The sequence below is a fragment of the Dreissena polymorpha genome, chromosome 10 (assembly GCF_020536995.1).
Source record: "Dreissena polymorpha isolate Duluth1 chromosome 10, UMN_Dpol_1.0, whole genome shotgun sequence".
Classification (NCBI taxonomy): domain Eukaryota; kingdom Metazoa; phylum Mollusca; class Bivalvia; order Myida; family Dreissenidae; genus Dreissena; species Dreissena polymorpha.
In genome coordinates, this window is record NC_068364.1 from 42,854,237 (window position 1) to 42,872,320 (window position 18,084).

General features: G+C 36.0%; 1 protein-coding gene and 1 long non-coding RNA gene across 2 annotated transcripts in view; both read right to left on the minus strand.

Moving 5' to 3' along the window:
* LOC127847547 (mucin-5AC-like) overlaps positions 1–18,084 on the minus strand; it is a 53,481-nt gene that overhangs the window by 9,106 nt on the left and 26,291 nt on the right. The gene's annotated exons all lie outside the window — the stretch shown is intronic.
* LOC127847561 (uncharacterized) lies at positions 1,240–6,287 on the minus strand. Its single transcript, XR_008034038.1, has 3 exons — positions 6,225–6,287; positions 2,628–2,670; positions 1,240–2,377 (listed from the first exon to the last, which is right to left on the minus strand). It is a non-coding gene; the product is annotated as an uncharacterized LOC127847561 (long non-coding RNA).

An 18,084-nucleotide genomic window follows, 5' to 3' on the forward strand; every position in this document is an offset into this window, starting at 1 on the left:
GTGCAGATTGAGTCTGTGTAGCTGTTGTTATTGATGTGGCTGTTGATATGCCATTACCACTTGTATTTGTATTGCCTGATGCGAATCCATTCTGTGTAGTTGTTGGTAATGATGTGGTTGTTGTTGGGCTATTACCATCTGGTTTTGTATTACCTGATGCTAATCCATTCTGTGTAGTTGTTGGTAATGATGTGGTTGTTGTTGGGCCATTATCACCTGGTTTCGTGTTGCCTGATGCGAATCCAGTCTTTGTAGTTGTTGGTAATGATGTGGTTGTTGTTGGGCGATTACCACCTGGTTTTTTATTGTCTGATGATAGTCCATTCTGTGTAGTTGTTGGTAATGATGTGGTTGTTGTTGGGTCATTACCACCTGGTTTTGTATCGCCTGATGCTAATCCATTCTGTGTGGTTGTTGTTAATGATGTGGTAGTTGTTGGGCCATTACCACCTGGTTTTGTATCGCCCAATGCTAACCCATCCGCTGTAGTTGTTGGTAATGAAGTGGTTGTTGTTGGGACATCACCACTTGGTTTTGTATCGCCCGATGCTAACCCATTCGGTGTAGTTGTTGGTAATGAAGTGGTTGTTGTTGGGCCATTACCACTTGGTTTTGTGTTGCCTGATGCGAATCCAGTATTTGTAGTTGTTGGTAATGATGTGGTAGTTGTTGGGCCATTACCAATTGGATTTGTATCGCCTGATGCTAATCCATTCTGTGTAATTGTTGGTAATAATGTGGTTGTTGTTGGGCCATTACCACCTGGTTTTGTGTTGCTTGATGCGAATCCATTCTGTGTAATTGTTGGTAATGATGTGGTTGTTGTTGGGCCATTACCACCTGGTTTTGTGTTGTTCGATGCGAAACCAGTATTTGTAGTTGTTGGTAATGATGTGGTAGTTGTTGGGCCATTACCAGTTGAATTTGTATCGCCTGATGTTAATCCATTCTGTGTTATTGTTGGTAATGATGTGGTTGTTGTTGGGCCATTACCACCTGTTTTTGTATTGCTTGATGCTAATCCATTATGTGTAGTTGTTGGTAATGATGTAGTTGTTGTTGGACCATTACCACCTGGTTTTGTATTGTCTGATGCTAATCCATTCGGTGTAATTGTTGGTAATGATGTGGTAGTTGTTGGGCCATTACCACTTGGTTTTGTATTGCCTGATGCTAATCCATTCTGTGTAGTTGTTGGTAATGATGTGGTTGTTGTTGGATCATTACCACTTGGTTTTGTATTGCCTGATGCTAATCCATTCTTTGTAGTTGTTGGTATTGATGTGGTTGTTGTTGGGCCTTTACCACCTGGTTTTGTATCGCCCGATGCTTATCCATTCGATGTTATTGTTGGTAATGATGTGGTTGTTGTTAGGCCATTACCACTTGGTTTTGTATTGCCTGATGCTAATCCATTCTGTGTAGTTGTTGGTAATGATGTGGTTGTTGTTGGTCCATTACCAATTGGTTTTGTATTGCCTGATGCTAATCCATTCTGTGTAGTTGTTGGTATAGACGAGGTGGTTGTTGGGCCATTACCACTTGGTTTTGTATTGCCTGGTGCTAATCCATTCTTTGTAGTTGTTGGTAATGATGTAATTGTTGATGCGACATTTCCACTTGAATTTGTATTACCTGATTCTAATCCATTATGTGTAGTTATTGGTAATAGTGCAATTGTTGTTGGACCATTACCACTGTTATCTGCTTTGTCTGATGTTTTACTTTCAGTTGTTGAAAAGCTTGGCATAATTGTAGTTATAATATTGGCCGATATTGTTGATTGTGGTGATGACGTTGACGATGATGTTGACGAGGATACGTTCGATAATGAGCCAGCCAAACTTGTTAATATTGATGTATTCAACGCGGCTGTTGTTGATGCTTGTTGTACGGCTGTTGGTTTTGATTTAAGTGTTGACGCGGATGTTGTTGATGTTGCCGTTGAGACACTGCTTCCTTTTGTTGCTATGTTTGTTTCTGAAGTCTTCGTCGTTGCGTTTGTAGCAGGTCGCGTATTAGTTGGTTGTGTGATTGTTGTCGAAGCTGTGGTTTCTGATAAACCTTAAAGGATGTATTTATTTTCTATAAAGTATTTATATTCTTTAATGCAGGTTGCAAGTTTTTAGTGAACTTATTGAAGTAAAACTAGCGTCTTGATACAAAAATACGGCATAGATGACGAACCATTGTGAAGTCTTTGGTAAAAAAATCAAAATGCTATCTCGTTTTAATAAATGTCATAGCACATTACTTAACCTTAACTCCATTTTGATTTAAAGGTTTTAAAACCTTTATTTTATACCTTTTGTAGAAATTGATGAACACACACACAAATCGCCGTTTTTTAACAATTCATCCATGTTAGCCGTCTTTACTGAAATATATAGTTTTAGCTGTTTAACGTTGTAGATATAATGTAGAAAAAACACCAACGAAGAAATGCATAGTTACTGTAGCAGTGCTTGTACATTCCTGCATAATGATGCATATGAAATTTACAGTTTAAATATTTTGTTAAGATATTACTGAAACATATTAGTTTTTTACAGTTTAAGTGCGTCAATAGTGTATGCTGCATGTAAGATAAATCAACATGTGTAAAATATTGAATATGCGAACTGTACCAGTAAGTAATAACACTGCTATCTGGATGTACCTGTAATCCATCTGAAAGAAATATTAAACGAGAACATTTGCAAACGACAATTACACTTACTAAACAATCTGATTACGGCAAGTACCCGAAAAAAAAGTATTGTTGGTTTTTATTTAAAGTAACTTAGTTCGCTTCCTCCTTGGAAAAAATAGGGTTTAGTTGGGTATTTGAACAATACTGTTCAATAATATTGAATATGTGTATTAATAAAAGCTGAGTCCGGATATACATCCATTCGAACAATAAGTCATTTGGGCAAAGCATACACAAGATATAACCGCCAAATCATGTACGTCTTAATGAAATCCTCCAATTTCCAATTAATACTCATTTGCATTCTTCTTAATTCCTTACACTTTTATGAAACTGTGTTTGTACGTTTTTGGTAATCACATTCCAACAGTATAAAAGTATTTACATTTTTCTTTCAACTGTTTTACATACGCCTGTCAACCTGATACTTTGACATACGGATGACACTTCTATAACAGAAAAAAACAAAAGCCACGCCCGAGAGTAAGTTAAACGGCATTTTTTTCCAAATGTATATTATGTATAAAGATTATTATTTGAGATACGGAACATGGTTGAATTGATAAATAGTTTATTTTTGTATCTGAAAGAAATAATTTCAAGGACGAATGGCAGATGTTTCCAAGCAAAAAATTCAATGAACCAGCATTAATTGGATTATCAGTTCACATGTATTGTTTTTGGAAATATTGCAAAAAAGTGTTTGCTATTCCAGCATGTAGAGTTATCTATGTGCTTCAAATACTTAAACCTTAATAGCATCCAATAAAATATGAACGAAGATGTTTTAATAGGTGGTATGCATGATGCTGTAGACACTTTGATTACCGATGAACGACATAAACTCTGTGCACTGTGATATCCAAGTTTTATCTTCTACTTATACTGCGTTACAATCACGATTTTTCCGAACATTTTGAAGTACGAATCAATTTGCTTTTTTTCAAGCGCGACACAAGAGAAATATATACACAACTTAATTACAAATATGAACTATTACCAATGGTGTTATTCATTTAAAAACATCTAATTACTACTCAACATATATCTGGAAATAAACTTTCAATTTTTAAACTAAAAAAATGGCGCAACAGAGGCCGACGCGTATCCCAAGGCGCATAGATGTTATCTTAAAAGGCAATTTTGGGTGTGCAAGGCCTATGTAGGTGGGGCCCCGTGTGGGTTATGTGGACATGGATGGTCGAGATAGACCGTGTTGTCATGAGAGATGTTCAGTATTTATTTGAAGTCCATTGGTGAATAAATGAAGAGGTTATGTTAGAACAAAATTGTTGGCCCCACCCGAACCCTCATTATACACTTTCTCCTCCTACATTATAAACACTAGAACCTAAAAACTTACACACATGGTAGCTATGAGCATATGTACGACGGTGCACTATTTTGGAATTTTGATCTGATCCTGGTTCAAAAGTTATTATCATGTGCGTCGCATTTTGTTAGTAAAATGATTTTTCCCCATTTTATCCATTTATTTGCCCATAACTTTTGACCCAGTGGTCAGGAAGCGGAGATCAATACAATATCCCTACGCTTTCAAAAGCGTGGGGATAATCAGAACTAAATGCTTATTTCTGTGTTACGCGAAAACTAACATAAGTACAAAGGACTGTTCATATAGAGTGTGCTCATCAGTAAGACTGACTTGTTTTTACAATTAGTCTTCACATTTATATAAGGTCATCATACTTTTTCTTTTCCCATAGAGCGCCTTGCGGATCAAGTACACTCAAGCTTTGAAGGAGGTGTACTGACTTGAGATAACACACGATGCAATCAATGCGTTAAAACAATTTCTCATGGATTCTCATCGAAAAATTCCTAATCTAAAAAATGTTATATATCATGTCTCTTTCAAATGATATTGATGTTTTGTTTCCTTTATAAATTATTTAGGATATCACGACTGTAATTTGATAAAAAATGTCGCTTTTATTGGAAACTGATCGTGCCACCGCCGCCGGCTTTAAAATAACCTTTGTATTTTTAAACAAGTGGTTTATTTGTTGAAGTTGATATTTCATTTGATACCGAAGATCTCGAGTTCAAGCAAAGACTGTAGTAGGGTCAAAATACCTGAATAACACTACAATGCGGTGAGAAAACTGTTGTAGTACCAACGAAGCAGCCACCAGGAGGAGTGGATATTAGTTTCAACGTTTCAATCTATACAAGATAAATAAATGGTTTCTTTACGTTTTAATTGTCAGATTTTATACCCCGAGATGTCATGTCTTAATTGTACATGTATATGCCATGAAAAACTAAATCATGCTCATATTCCTAAGGGATAAGAAATATAAAAAAAACATTTTCGGTATTCGCTTTTAATTTACGGCAGTACAAAAATTGCTATTTATTGTGTGATTACTTTAACCGTATTCCAAAAAGGATATTGCATTTTTAGTTCACAAAAAAGAGTTTGTGAAATCTGTTTAAAATATCGATTAATCGGAAACAGGCTTGCAATTGTCGTTAAAGAAGTGTCAATAAAATGTGTCACCCGACTCTGAAACATTTTAATTTCCTCAAATACGTTAATAAACTACATATTTAACTTGTTGTCACTTTAATAGACATAATTTTCTTTCATTTCTAACAGCGGGCACTTTTTTGATTAATTTCCAAGTATTTGTATTCTGTTGAAATATGAACTGATCACCCAGTTAATGCTTATTTTCAATTGAATTGTCTCGTTTTTATTATTGAATCCACCGCCCTTCGCGAATTTCTATCGTCGCAATACGAAGTGTTATACTTCTTATCGTCCAAACATTCTTCCTTGTCTGGAAACAAAGTGAATAGAACATAAATGCTAACAAACTGAAGAACTCGTCTCACACGCGAGTGTTTCTCTATTATTGAAATACCATCCGTGTATAGAAGTATCCGGATGACCGTTGGTAACATGTGGTACGAAATCTTCACATTTTTTAAAGATCAGACATGCATGTTTTTACATCAAATTTGTTTTAAAAAAAGATGTTATAATAAACTTCAGCAATATTGTTAAAATTTATTAAATGAAATTTTGACTTGCCGAGGATGTGGAGAAAACAAACGAAATGGCGAACCTACTAGTTTTTCCAGCAAAAAATAAATAATAACGGACATTTTTATATGTTGTACCCGGCGTGACCTGAAAATACCAGAACTGACCCGATAGAAATGTGCATCCTCTATTTAAAATCTCTTTGGCAAACAAGAATTACATTTGTATAGATTTTGTTTGTTATTCACAGAAAAAAAAAACTTTAAGTCCACAAATTGTACATATGCATAGTAAACATTGTAAACATTAACCTGAAATAACAAATCCCAAAGTTGAAATAGTGGTTTACAGGAGATTTTTCTAAGTTCACCGTAGTACAACTGACCGTTATGCAGTGTTTTATGTGACTAATAAAATACGTAAAATATATTAGTACGTTTAATTACAAAAACAATATTTTCGAGAATAAGTGTTGTAAATATAAAAAAATTCAATACAAAATAGAGCGTATTCACTTACTTTTTTAATTAAATCCTTCCGAATGTTAGAAATCAAATAAAGTTACAAATTTTGTTATCAAACCTGATTGCTCATGTGTACGGATGTCCGTTTGGGTTATTTGATATCTGATGTTTTAACCCAAATTTATCTTATGCACATGGGCAGTGTCAATCGTATAAAATGAATCCTTAACATATATCAAATTGTTAATGATTTTTTCGCCATTCGCGCATAATCAGTTGCCATCCGTCGACTATAATATGACACTCACTGTTTTTTTTGTAAACAAAGAAAACATATTATCGTCAAAAGGCCGGAATCAACAAAAACATCACAATTTATTCTAAGCCAACACATGCACGTTTACTTGTTCGATTACAAAGGTGCCTTTACAAAGACATTTTAAATAAACGTTTAAGGCATATTTAGTTCATTGTACATTATTGTACTAAGGCGAATTGGAATTCTGATTATGGTATGGTATCATGTACCATGAACTTTATCGTACTATTGTATTATGATCTTCAAAAAAAGAAAAGAAAGCTTATCGTGGTTGAGTGTCATGAATTGTCCTTAAGATTGAGATTATTAAACCGATATCTTTGTCAGCATTATTTCTCGTTAATGGGTATGCAAGGGAACTCAGAAAAGTGATTTATTGGACGATAGATATCGGCCGACAACGAACTCATTGCAATCTATAATGAACTGTTAATTAGCATACACGTTTTTCCTTCTTTGAGTGCAGATTCGTGATGTATTGAATGATAAATAGTAAAATAATACCGTAGAAATAGTACTTTAGTAACTTTTCAATAAACAAAGTGTTGAGTCATGTAAGGCACATAAAATTCCTTGCAATGTCTACATCCCCATTCGGGACTGCATTCAGAAGTAAAAGAAAATTCAGATCTGGAATAATTTCTAGTTTTCAACTTTTTCATATGTTATAATAATCTTTTTTATTTCCTAAATAATTGAACTTTGTATGTGTGTTGTACAATTACAAACGTTATATAAATTAATAGTACAAATAAAGAGTCAGTCATACAAAAAAAAATTGGAATCGACCATCATTACGTGGCGTGTAAAGGCGGAAGGAATATGATAGAGCTCTGCTCGGAACAAGTTATAGTTTTTTTGCGATTTTTGAAGGCATATATGGAAAACTATACTATAAAATTTGCATTAAGGCGTCTGCGTCTGTTTTGAAATGATGATAACGATATCTTGTACTATGAACTTATCATGTTTGAACGATAAATTCTTTCACCAAAGCAAGCTTGATAGCTACTTGATTCATCGCTTATTTTTCACCGAACGACAAACATCGAGATAAGGAACAAACGTTTATCACAATTATTTGCATTGACATTTCTTAAATTAGGGATGATACATAAGATTTTTTCATATTTCAATCAATATTTAATTGCAGTTATTTGGATTTTAATATTCAATAAAGGTTATCGGAAATATTTGTTTTGGATATAATATTTACATTACAAAAAAAACTCACTTAAGGTGGTACAATTTTTATCTTTGTTTTGTGGTTTTCAATAAAAGAAATCGTATAACAGAAACTGGTGAGTAAAGCATCGCATGCATTCAAGCTTATTTCGAATGTACATGCGCAGCTTGAAGTATATCGAAAATTTGTTTTGAATTTTATCTTACAGCTAATGATTTTATTAAATAAAACTGTGAGTGCGTTTAAACTTGTCCTTTACGTGTCTAACATGCCTATTTCATGTACATAGTGGGCAACTTTTTTTGGGCCTTTTACTTTCTGTACGAGGTCAAATGCAGAACTTTAAGACTTGTATCAGACGATTGAACTCGTCGATTTAAATTAAAAGGTGTAAACATCCTCATTCATTGGTTCTTAAATCGCAATAGTTTCATTTATTGAATGAATACATTTAAAATACCGTATAAGAATAAAGCCGTTAGTTAAAAAGCCAATAAAGCGTTTCTATTGATCTTTAAACTTAATGAAATACAAATCGCCAAACTGCACGCGTTTGCCTGCTCAGATTACGTCAGCGAATTGCATCATTCATTCAGTTCAAGGACGCGAATGCCTTGGCATTTGAAACGCATTTTCCTAAAACTTTGACCTGTCGTGTTTAGGATGGATAATTATAATAGTGCAATAAGTGTGAATTAGCTTGTTGGAATAAATGGCTCAAATAAAACCGAGGAGATTGCATTGCAGATTTGTGTAAAACATGTAGAATGCACTCGAATAACGCGATGCTATATATTAAAGTGATATTATGGTCATTTATCACTGTTGAATTGAGCTGGAAAGAAAAAACAGGTCAAAAGAGTTAGTTAAAATGTGGTTACAGACAAATTATCTGCAACTCATCTTGCTACCAGTTGTTTATAAAAAATATATATTATTTTCGATATTTTACATGACTGGTGAGTCCTCTAAGCCGAAATGATCCGTAAAACAAAATACTGTCTTTGTGTCGTATGAACGAATCTGCACTAAAACTAAATTAAGATACACATCGTAAATCGAATCATTTCTGTCGTCACTTGTCAAAACGAAAGTATGGTTGATATTCAAATGCATTATTTTTCTCGTTCCGGGATATTGTTTTAGTATGTTGATGCTGCATTAACAAATATAAGTGTATTTGAAGTGAAAACACCAAAAATAAACAACGGTTGCGATAGACAGCTACAAACTGTTAGATGCTCATAATATCACTTTAAATTTTGAAATATCAGCACTTTAATAAGAAAGCGGACTAGCAAGACAAAATATCGCTATATGCTTCGATTGAAAATTTAATCAGCATTTTAATGTAACACACTCAACTAGAGCACAGAAGGTTTTGTTGAAAAGTATATTATTGTTGCACCAAAGAAAAAGACCAACTTTACCAAATATGTTCCCCTACGTCAACCACGATGCAGCAATTATCCCCAACTTATTTTAGTCTTGAACTCCTCTTATCTAATGACACAAGTTTTATTAACTGGCATAAACAAGTCAATCAAACCTTTACTGGCTAATGCTCTACACACCAAAGTTGTTGTATGGATTAAAATCGCCATGTTCGTGTTTGTCTTGTTTTGTTTTCTTTTAAATTGCAGGAAATTTGACAGTTGCATCCCTTGTATATGTTTATAGTATGTAGACTATTTTGCTTAAAGGCCCTCGTGGCGGCAACGCGTCCATCTTGGATAATTTTGGCTGGATATACAGCTGTTTGGATGTTCTTGGCGTAGGCGCTTCTACTGTGACCATAGTTGCTTACGTTCACCAACAATCTGTTTGTTTGTTTTTTATTTTTTGTTTATATGAAAATTTTTCCCACGGTGCTTTCAAGAATTCGAGAGGATGTGCACATTGTCATGGAAGTCTAAACATTATATTATGATGGGTCCTGTGAAGCCGTACTGGAATTTTCTCGACCAGAGCTATCGAGGGATAGGAGGAAAGGGGTTGATCTCGACCTTCTCTCTTAAGAATTTTGATATTTGTGGAATTTTGTTTCGAGTCTTTCCTCCGGGACACCACTTATCAAAATGTTATTTCAGAGACATCTAGCTTTGATATCTATTGATTTATACTCTAGCAGCTTGATTCGCCGATCATGGTCAGACACTTTTTCAACTTTATTAGATGTGCCTTTATTTTCGTGGAATAGCTAAGACGGCGTATTATCAAGGGAGAAACTCTCGTAGTCCGACACTGTTTTAGACAATTCTTCCTCACTGATGCTTCCCGTGTTTACCCGAGGCCGCCTTTTGTCCCTTGTGTTCGTCGACCAAGATCCTTAATTTCGACTGGAAGTCTCATTGTCCAACACATCGAAGAAGTCGTTGGTGGGAGATTTTTAGAGATCTCCAACGTTTGGTGTCCCATGTGTGTAAAAATGCTTTTTGATAAGAGTTTATAATTAGATGTTTACGAATTTGTTTATTCGTTGTTTTGCTATTTTTAACACGTCTTGAAAAGACAAGATTATCGGCGCACTGGCAAAAATCAGTGGAACGAAACTGCAGTGAGACAAAGCCTCCATAAACCAATTGATATATGCTTTGATTTGAGTAACAACTATTGCAGCCATAAATAACTATTAAAAAGAAAAATTCAATATCGCAGTTGTATTCTTAAAGTAAGAAACTCAAAATATAGATAAAATTGCACAGATTTTGTGCAAGAATATTGAGAAAATATGAATTATTATTTTATTAAATCAGTCTACATTATTTTATTGGTATAAGACAGTGATATGACATGTTTTGAATTCTATTTAACATCCACCAAGATTAAAATGATAAATGTATACATTAATACTGGATAAATAACAATAATAAATTGTGTCATTATTTCAGTATTTCGTTAAGCGATTTAGACTCGACAACACTGTTGATTTTCTTAACAGTTTAATCAATATGAGAACGCATATCTTGATCGTATCTACAGGTACTGTATAGATCAAATTGCTTCGCATTTGTCGTTGTTATTGATGGCACATAAGAGTCATAGCTTGTACTTCGATTTGCATTGGCGATGATTTTGTACTAATCTATGCGGATTGGATTTGGAATTTCTTTGGCGATTTGATTTACCTGATCCTAATGATTTAAATTCGTTTGTCATTGACGATGTTATTTTACTAGAATATATGGTTTTAACTTCAACTGTCTTTGGCGATGATATTGCACTGGATTGATCGAACGTCTGTTGTACAAGCATGTTATTTAAATAGAACAGAAATTTGGTACGTAACCAACTCTATTAAACTAAAATCAAGTTGATTATTTCATATTTTTGTATAGATACACAATTTTGACAATTGCTGTTTTTGTACATTTGAAATGATCACGTGATAAAATGCGTCGTTAAATAGCAATATTGCGGCAGTTAAGTTTATAAAATTAAATAAATATACGTTTCTGATGCACGTTGCGTTTCCATATTAGTTAATATAATTAAACTACACAAACCCACTCACAGATTCGATTTCGATACCACTTAAACTGGAAAACAACTTATACAATGTTTATTTATATACATATATAGTTTTGTTAATAAACATGTTATCTAATTTATAACAGTCAGGTGATCAGCTCTAATCTTATTAAATGGGTTTTGTCTGTTTATACAACACATTGTCTTTGTTTCTATATGATCAGTATATACCCCTATGCGGCATTTCGAGTACCTGTCAAGGAATAGACACAAACCTATACGGATATATTTTAATGATGGTATCCTGAGATTAGTAACGAATAGACGACACAGTTGCAGAAAAATGGATAAACTGTAGCTTTAAGCTTTTATATAGTTTGTGAACAATACCTCATTTGGTTTACTGGGCTTCAATGAAAATTTTATTATTTTACTCTTACATTTGAGTTAAAGGTATATTTAAAACGTTAAAAATTAACATTTATCATTTAATGTACGGGTGATAACATAGAAGACAATACAGAAGCAACATATATTTATTGTAAAATGGCTTGTGTTGTTTGTTTGATGTTATATAAAAAGTACAATAAAATTAGCTTTAATACAGTTTGTATAGTAAATAATTCATTTGTTCAGTGGTTTTTCATTAAAAACAATAAAATATTTTAAATTGAAACTTGAGTAAAATTTATGTTTCAAACAGCAAAACAAATCTCATTAATGAATTGATATGTAATTTATAAAAACTCCGCCAAGAACGGTCCCAAGCCCGCGCTGAAAAAGGAGGAGGGAAGGGCGTGGGGATAGCAACCCCACCCCGTGAAAAACGCTTGCTACGGAAACGACAATAAGGGAACAAGCGACAAACGGCGCCGGGAGTGAAGCAGACCAGGCAACTGGACTTATGAAGGATGGGGATCAAAGCCGTAAGGACGTCCCAACCCCGATAGCGGAACTCTTGACGCCAAAGCGATGGATCAGTGTTGGATGTTAGAACGTGCGAACACTCTACCAGACCGGAAAGCTAGCACAAGTGGTGAGTGAGCTGAACCGATACAACCTGACCCTTATGGGAGTAACAGAAGCAAGATGGACTTGCTCTGGCAAGCAGAAGGTGGGTTCCGGAGAAGTGATCATCTGGTCAGGAAGAACTGACAACGACCACCGGGAAGGAGTTGCCGTCATCATCAGCAAGAGCAAGGCCAACACCGTGCTACAGTGGAAACCTGTGAACGAGCGCCTGCTGAACGTCAGGATGAACTCCAAGTACGCCAAGCTGTCTGTTTGTTGTTGTGGGCTACGCACCAATAGACGACGCGGAAGAAGAGGACACGGATGCATTCTACGACGCCCTTCAAAGTGTTTTAGAGGACATCCCCCAACACGACGTGCTGATGTTGCTCGGCGACTTCAATGCTAAGGTTTGCTGCGACAACAAAGACAGAGAAAGGACCATGGGAAGACATGGGGTGGGTGTGATCACCGACAACGGGTAGAGACTAATAAACTTCTGCCAACAGAACGACTTGGTCATAGGAGGGACCCTGTTCGCGCACAAGGAGATCCACACACTTACATGGACATCACCAGACCGCGGGACCCAGAACCAGATCGACCACATCATCATCAACGGTCGGTGGAGGCACTCTCTGCAGGACGTGCGTGTGATGCGACATGCAGACATTGGCAGCGACCATAGTCGTCTGGTGGCCAAGGTGACTTTGAAGCTCAGGAAAGCCAAGACGGGAGACATCAAGAACCAACGCTACGATGTGGTCAAGTTGAAAGACCCAAAAGTGAAAGAAGAGTTTAGGTTAACCCTCAGGAATAGATTTACTATTTTGGATGATGAGGCAGCACTGACCATTGAAGGCTTCAATAGAGTAATGAAAGAGACAGGAGGGGAAGTTCTTTGCTTGAGAAAGAGCTAGAAGACAGAATGGATCTCAGAAGAAACATGGTCTGATATAGAAGAAAGAAGACAGATCAAAAAGAAACTGTTGGACACCAAATCCCTATGACTTAAGGAAAGAATTACAAAGGAATATAGTGAGAAAGACAAGGTGGTGAAGACATCAGCCAGAAGAGACAAGAGGAGGTACATAGAGAGGCTGGCAGAGGAGACGGAGACAGTAGCCGAGCACAATGACATGAAGACAGTGTACCAGAACACCAGGAAGCTGAAGGGCGACTACGGCCAGCACAATGACCTTCCTGTGAGAGCTGAAGACGGAACTCGTGTCACTGTGGAAGAGGAGAAGCTGAAGAGATGGAAGCAACACTTCGAGTCAATCCTAAAACGCCCAGACCCACCAACCCTAGCCGACATTCCTGAAGCTGAAGATGACCTTGACATCAACCTCGGCAACATCACTGTAACGGAAGTCAATGAAGCCATCCATGAGCTGACGAATGGGAAGGCGCCTGGCGACGATGGAGTGTGCCCTGAGATGCTGAAAGCAGAAGACACAGTGACACCGCAGCTTCTTTGCCAGATTCTTCAGAAGATTTGGGACAGTGAAGAAGCGCCATGCGAATGGAAGACCGACATCATCGTCAAACTGCCCAAGAAAGGAGACCTGGGGAACTGTAACAACTGGCGAGGCATCATTTTACTATCTCTCACCAGTAAGATCTTCAGTATCCTTTGCCAGGATCAGGCAGGCTTCAGGAAAGGCAAGTCCTGCATCGACCACATCTTTGTCCTGAGGCAGATCATTGAACAGTCCCATGAATGGAATGGCGTCCTTCTATATGGGTGTGAGTGCTGGAAGACCACTGCTACCATCAAGCGCAAACTGGAAGTCTTCCAGAACAAGTGCCTCCGACGGATCATGAAAGTCTTCTGGCCAAACATGATCACGATCATGGAACTGCGTAGAAGAGCTGGCGCAAACAGCATCGCTGAGACCATCGCTTTGAGGAGATGGAGATGGCTAGGTCACGTCTGCAGAATGCCACCCGACTCGCTACCCAGGGTGGCACTGAGATAGACGCCTCAGGAAAAAAGAAACCGTGGACGACTGAAAGAGACGTGGCGCCGAACCGTGGAGCAAGAGCTCAAGAACAGAGGCCTGGCGGTCCCTTGCCGTCGCCTCAAGCACCAGACGGCGCAGAGAGGATTGAATTATTGAATGAATTATAAAACGTTCACATTTGCGTAAACATTTAAACATTAATATGTTGTTATCAATATATGTTTAAATATAACTATTGATTTGTATATTTACATAACATTTTGTCGTATTTACCATTATAAATTAACATGCGTTCCATTTGCTTTCTGCACATTATTGGTATACAGTCTGGTTTGCACGTTTTCGTGATTATTGGCCCCATATATTAAGACAATAACAGACGGTAAAACTGGGAGGTACGTCCTTAATCAACCATAGCCGTATTACGGCCCTCGGGAAAGGATATCGGGACGTTATTTCGGCAGAAGGCCGATTATAGACGTCAGGCCCAGCTCTACTTCATCGTTATCGTTTAAAGTATCATCTTTTTTTTTCTTCACTTAATTGTATTACAAACCAGTTTTCCGTACTTTTATCAAAATCACTCCATCATTGAAATGGTTGACGCAGCGTATTGATTCGATTCGAAACTATGAATCCTGATCGGACATTCCTCTGTTACCAGAATGCATTTGCAAACATTGATAAGATAAACGTGCTATCTTACACCCGTAGCGAATATGTGTATATCAACAGTGTTATTATAGAAGCATGTTTTAGTTTAAAATACATGTATATTGTCAACCGGTTTTATTTTATTACAGTGAATAATTATATGCGAAAATCGTGGCTAGTCTGTGTTTACATATTGGTGAGAACAGAAGAAAAACCTATACCAATTTCCTTAAATCAAGCACGTCTTCAGTTTAACGTTTAAACATATTGAGTTTTGCTCGATTTCATCGAAAGCTTATTAAAACGCTCTCTATTCCAAGGAGTGGAGAGCGATACCGATTTATCCTTATGCGTCCATCACGTCCGTCTGTCCATTGGCTTATTTTACCGCACGTAACTCAAAAAGTGTAACTGATGTATTGATTAAATTGTGTTTCGTTTTTTATTTACACGTAGACACGTATGTTTATTCTTCTTTATGTATTTCAAAGCAATTCTTTTTCGACTGCACTTCCTGTATTTCGGTGAAGTTCTGTTTCTTACATCATCGGCGTTAGCCATTATTAAAAGAGAAAACGACCTTTCTGTTGTGGGGGTGTGGTTTTCGCGGAAAACGTTACTTAGACGTATAGATCTGTTTATAGTCATGTTTATCAAGCTTTCATATGCATTTTTTTCAGTTTTTGGCACTAATGATTTCAGAATTAGCGGTGTTGTTTATTTTTGGAATGGTGCAGCTCGGAACACAAAGTAATTATCCTAAGGTCAAAGGATTAAATACGCCTTCAAATTCAAAACTTTATGTGAAAACCTGGGGCGAATCTATTAATCTGTTAGCCTTATTTGAGAAGCATGAAGTAATATAAGAAGTTATATAAGACAAGTTCATAAATGTGTACTTAATGAGGCGCATGTTGATCGTGGGGAGAACTTTTCTTGAAATTTAAATAAGAAATATATTTTTTAAATGTGAAATAACAAAAGGCTGATATTTTAAGTTCAAAATACAGATTAAAAACAGTATGAGTAGTCAAAACCTTATGAGATATAATTATTTACCGGTACATGTTTTTTAAACAATACAATATATATTGTATTAAACATTTACATGATATATATCATATATGCTTAATTTAGTAATCATGTCACTAGATGTCCACAATGGCATTTAAGCGCTGATTTGAGTTCACAAACGCCAGTTGTTGAAGAATTCACCCGATAAAAGGTACGCACTTAGTAAGAAATTGATAGGATAAGCGCCCCAATAGTCCACTTTTGTTCACTCCACCTATGCCAAAAAGTAAAAATTCCGCACTTGTCTCCCTTGATAAAAGAAACAAATCTTACGTTTCAGTGGAGGCCGCTGAAAACCTCACATCAGTTAGACATTCTAATCGGTTAACGATTCTTTTGTCGCAACAAGTATCATGCCTCGTGATGCAATAAACAATTCAGCAACTCCATTTTATAAGGTATATTATTCTACTGGAAGTAAGTGATGATAGAATAGACAAATGACAACTTCAAACGTACAGGTATACACAAGATAATCGAATTATTATGAACAATAATGGGAACGTGTAGTAGCATTATTACATTTGTTTTATACATACATAATGAACAGTAATAACAAGAATAATAATAAAGGTCAATGCTGTTTCGAATAATCACTGAATATCATTTATAATGACCATATGCCTTTAGGACGTAAAAGCAATTCAATGCGTCAAACAATAAAAAGCTCAATGCTGTTTCGTATAATTGTCAGTATTTCTGTATATTAAACTTTTGAAAATTAAAGTAATTCAATGCGTCAAACCATAAATAGGTCAATGCTGTTCAAAACCTAAAAGAATGAGAATAATATATAAGGAGACATCACCTCATTGCCTTTGTCGTCCCTTGTCACTTTGTGCACGTGTATACAATTATCAAATGACATTTCCTGTGACAATTTCAGTTCCTTTATCTCTAGCTAGTTCGTGTATAAGTTTGTTAACATTAAGATATAAACATAACCGTTACAATATTAATAAAGGTTAATGTTTTCACTTTTTCATAAACATAACACAATCAATTTCGCAAATAATATTTTTCTTAAAGTTTCATTTAAGTGCAAGATTATTTTATTTAGGAGCTTTGTGTATGCCTGCACAAAGGTAGTATAAAGCATTAAACGTTTACATAGTTTCAATTCCAAGCTAAATGACGCTGAGTGTTGCAAAGCTGACGCAAATGTCTGAACCAACGCTAAATGTCTCCCAAACTCCTGACGCTATTAGTCGCATCTGTAACGCTTAGCGTCTCAAGACATTGTACTGCCGCTTATTTGCGCAACATAACCACTAAAAGGCGCATTCACTTAGATGACTTTGTTTTTTCTTGGGATAGCGTGATGCCAGTCATCCGTGCGTGTATGCGTCAGCCAGCTCGTCCGTCAACTTTTCTTCAAACGATATCTCTTTAGAATACCGTAGCATATTTTCATGAAACTTGACAGGAATAATCCTATCCTTGACACTTTTCAAATGATTTCATATTGCTCTGCTTCGATGAATATGTATCTCATCAGGGCTAAAAAAATGGAAACTAAAAAAATCTTCTCCAAAATGACAACGCTCAAAGGTGTTATATTTGACGTCGTATGACACTTCTCTTCAAACTGTATTCAAATAATACCCATGGGATCAAATTGGCCCCGCCTTAGGGTTATTATGTGAATAGAGAACATTTGAAAAAAATGACACATTGGAAACCGCATGGCCCACAGGTTTGATATTTGAAATAGTATGGGGCTTATTTGTTTTATTATATGCATATAGTGAAAACGTTAACCGCATTGTCTCCAGTTTTACTTAGACTTATATAAGAAAACCTGAAAAAAATCAATTCGTATCAAATCACAAAGAACCACGTTTTCATCTTTGGTATGTTTTATCATCTATAAGTTCTTTAAAAAGTTTCATAAAATAATTACCCAGAGGGTCAAATCTGGCCTAAACCTGGGGTCGCCAATTTTACGCAGACTGATAAAGGAAAAATCCTTATAAAATCTTATCTTATGCCTCATTATCCAATTTATATTTAGTATGTAGCGTCATTTAGATGTTTTCTACAATGTTTGTTAGAATTATGTGTCATGCTCAAATCTGGCCACTCGCAGAGGTTGACAAGTTGTACATTAACTTACATGCGGAAAACCTTTAAAATCAATTTGTCTGAAACTTCAAAACCATGGCTCTCATATTCTGTATGAAGCATCATTAGGGGCCATAAACGGGCTTGTGTGGTGGTACAAACATAAGAT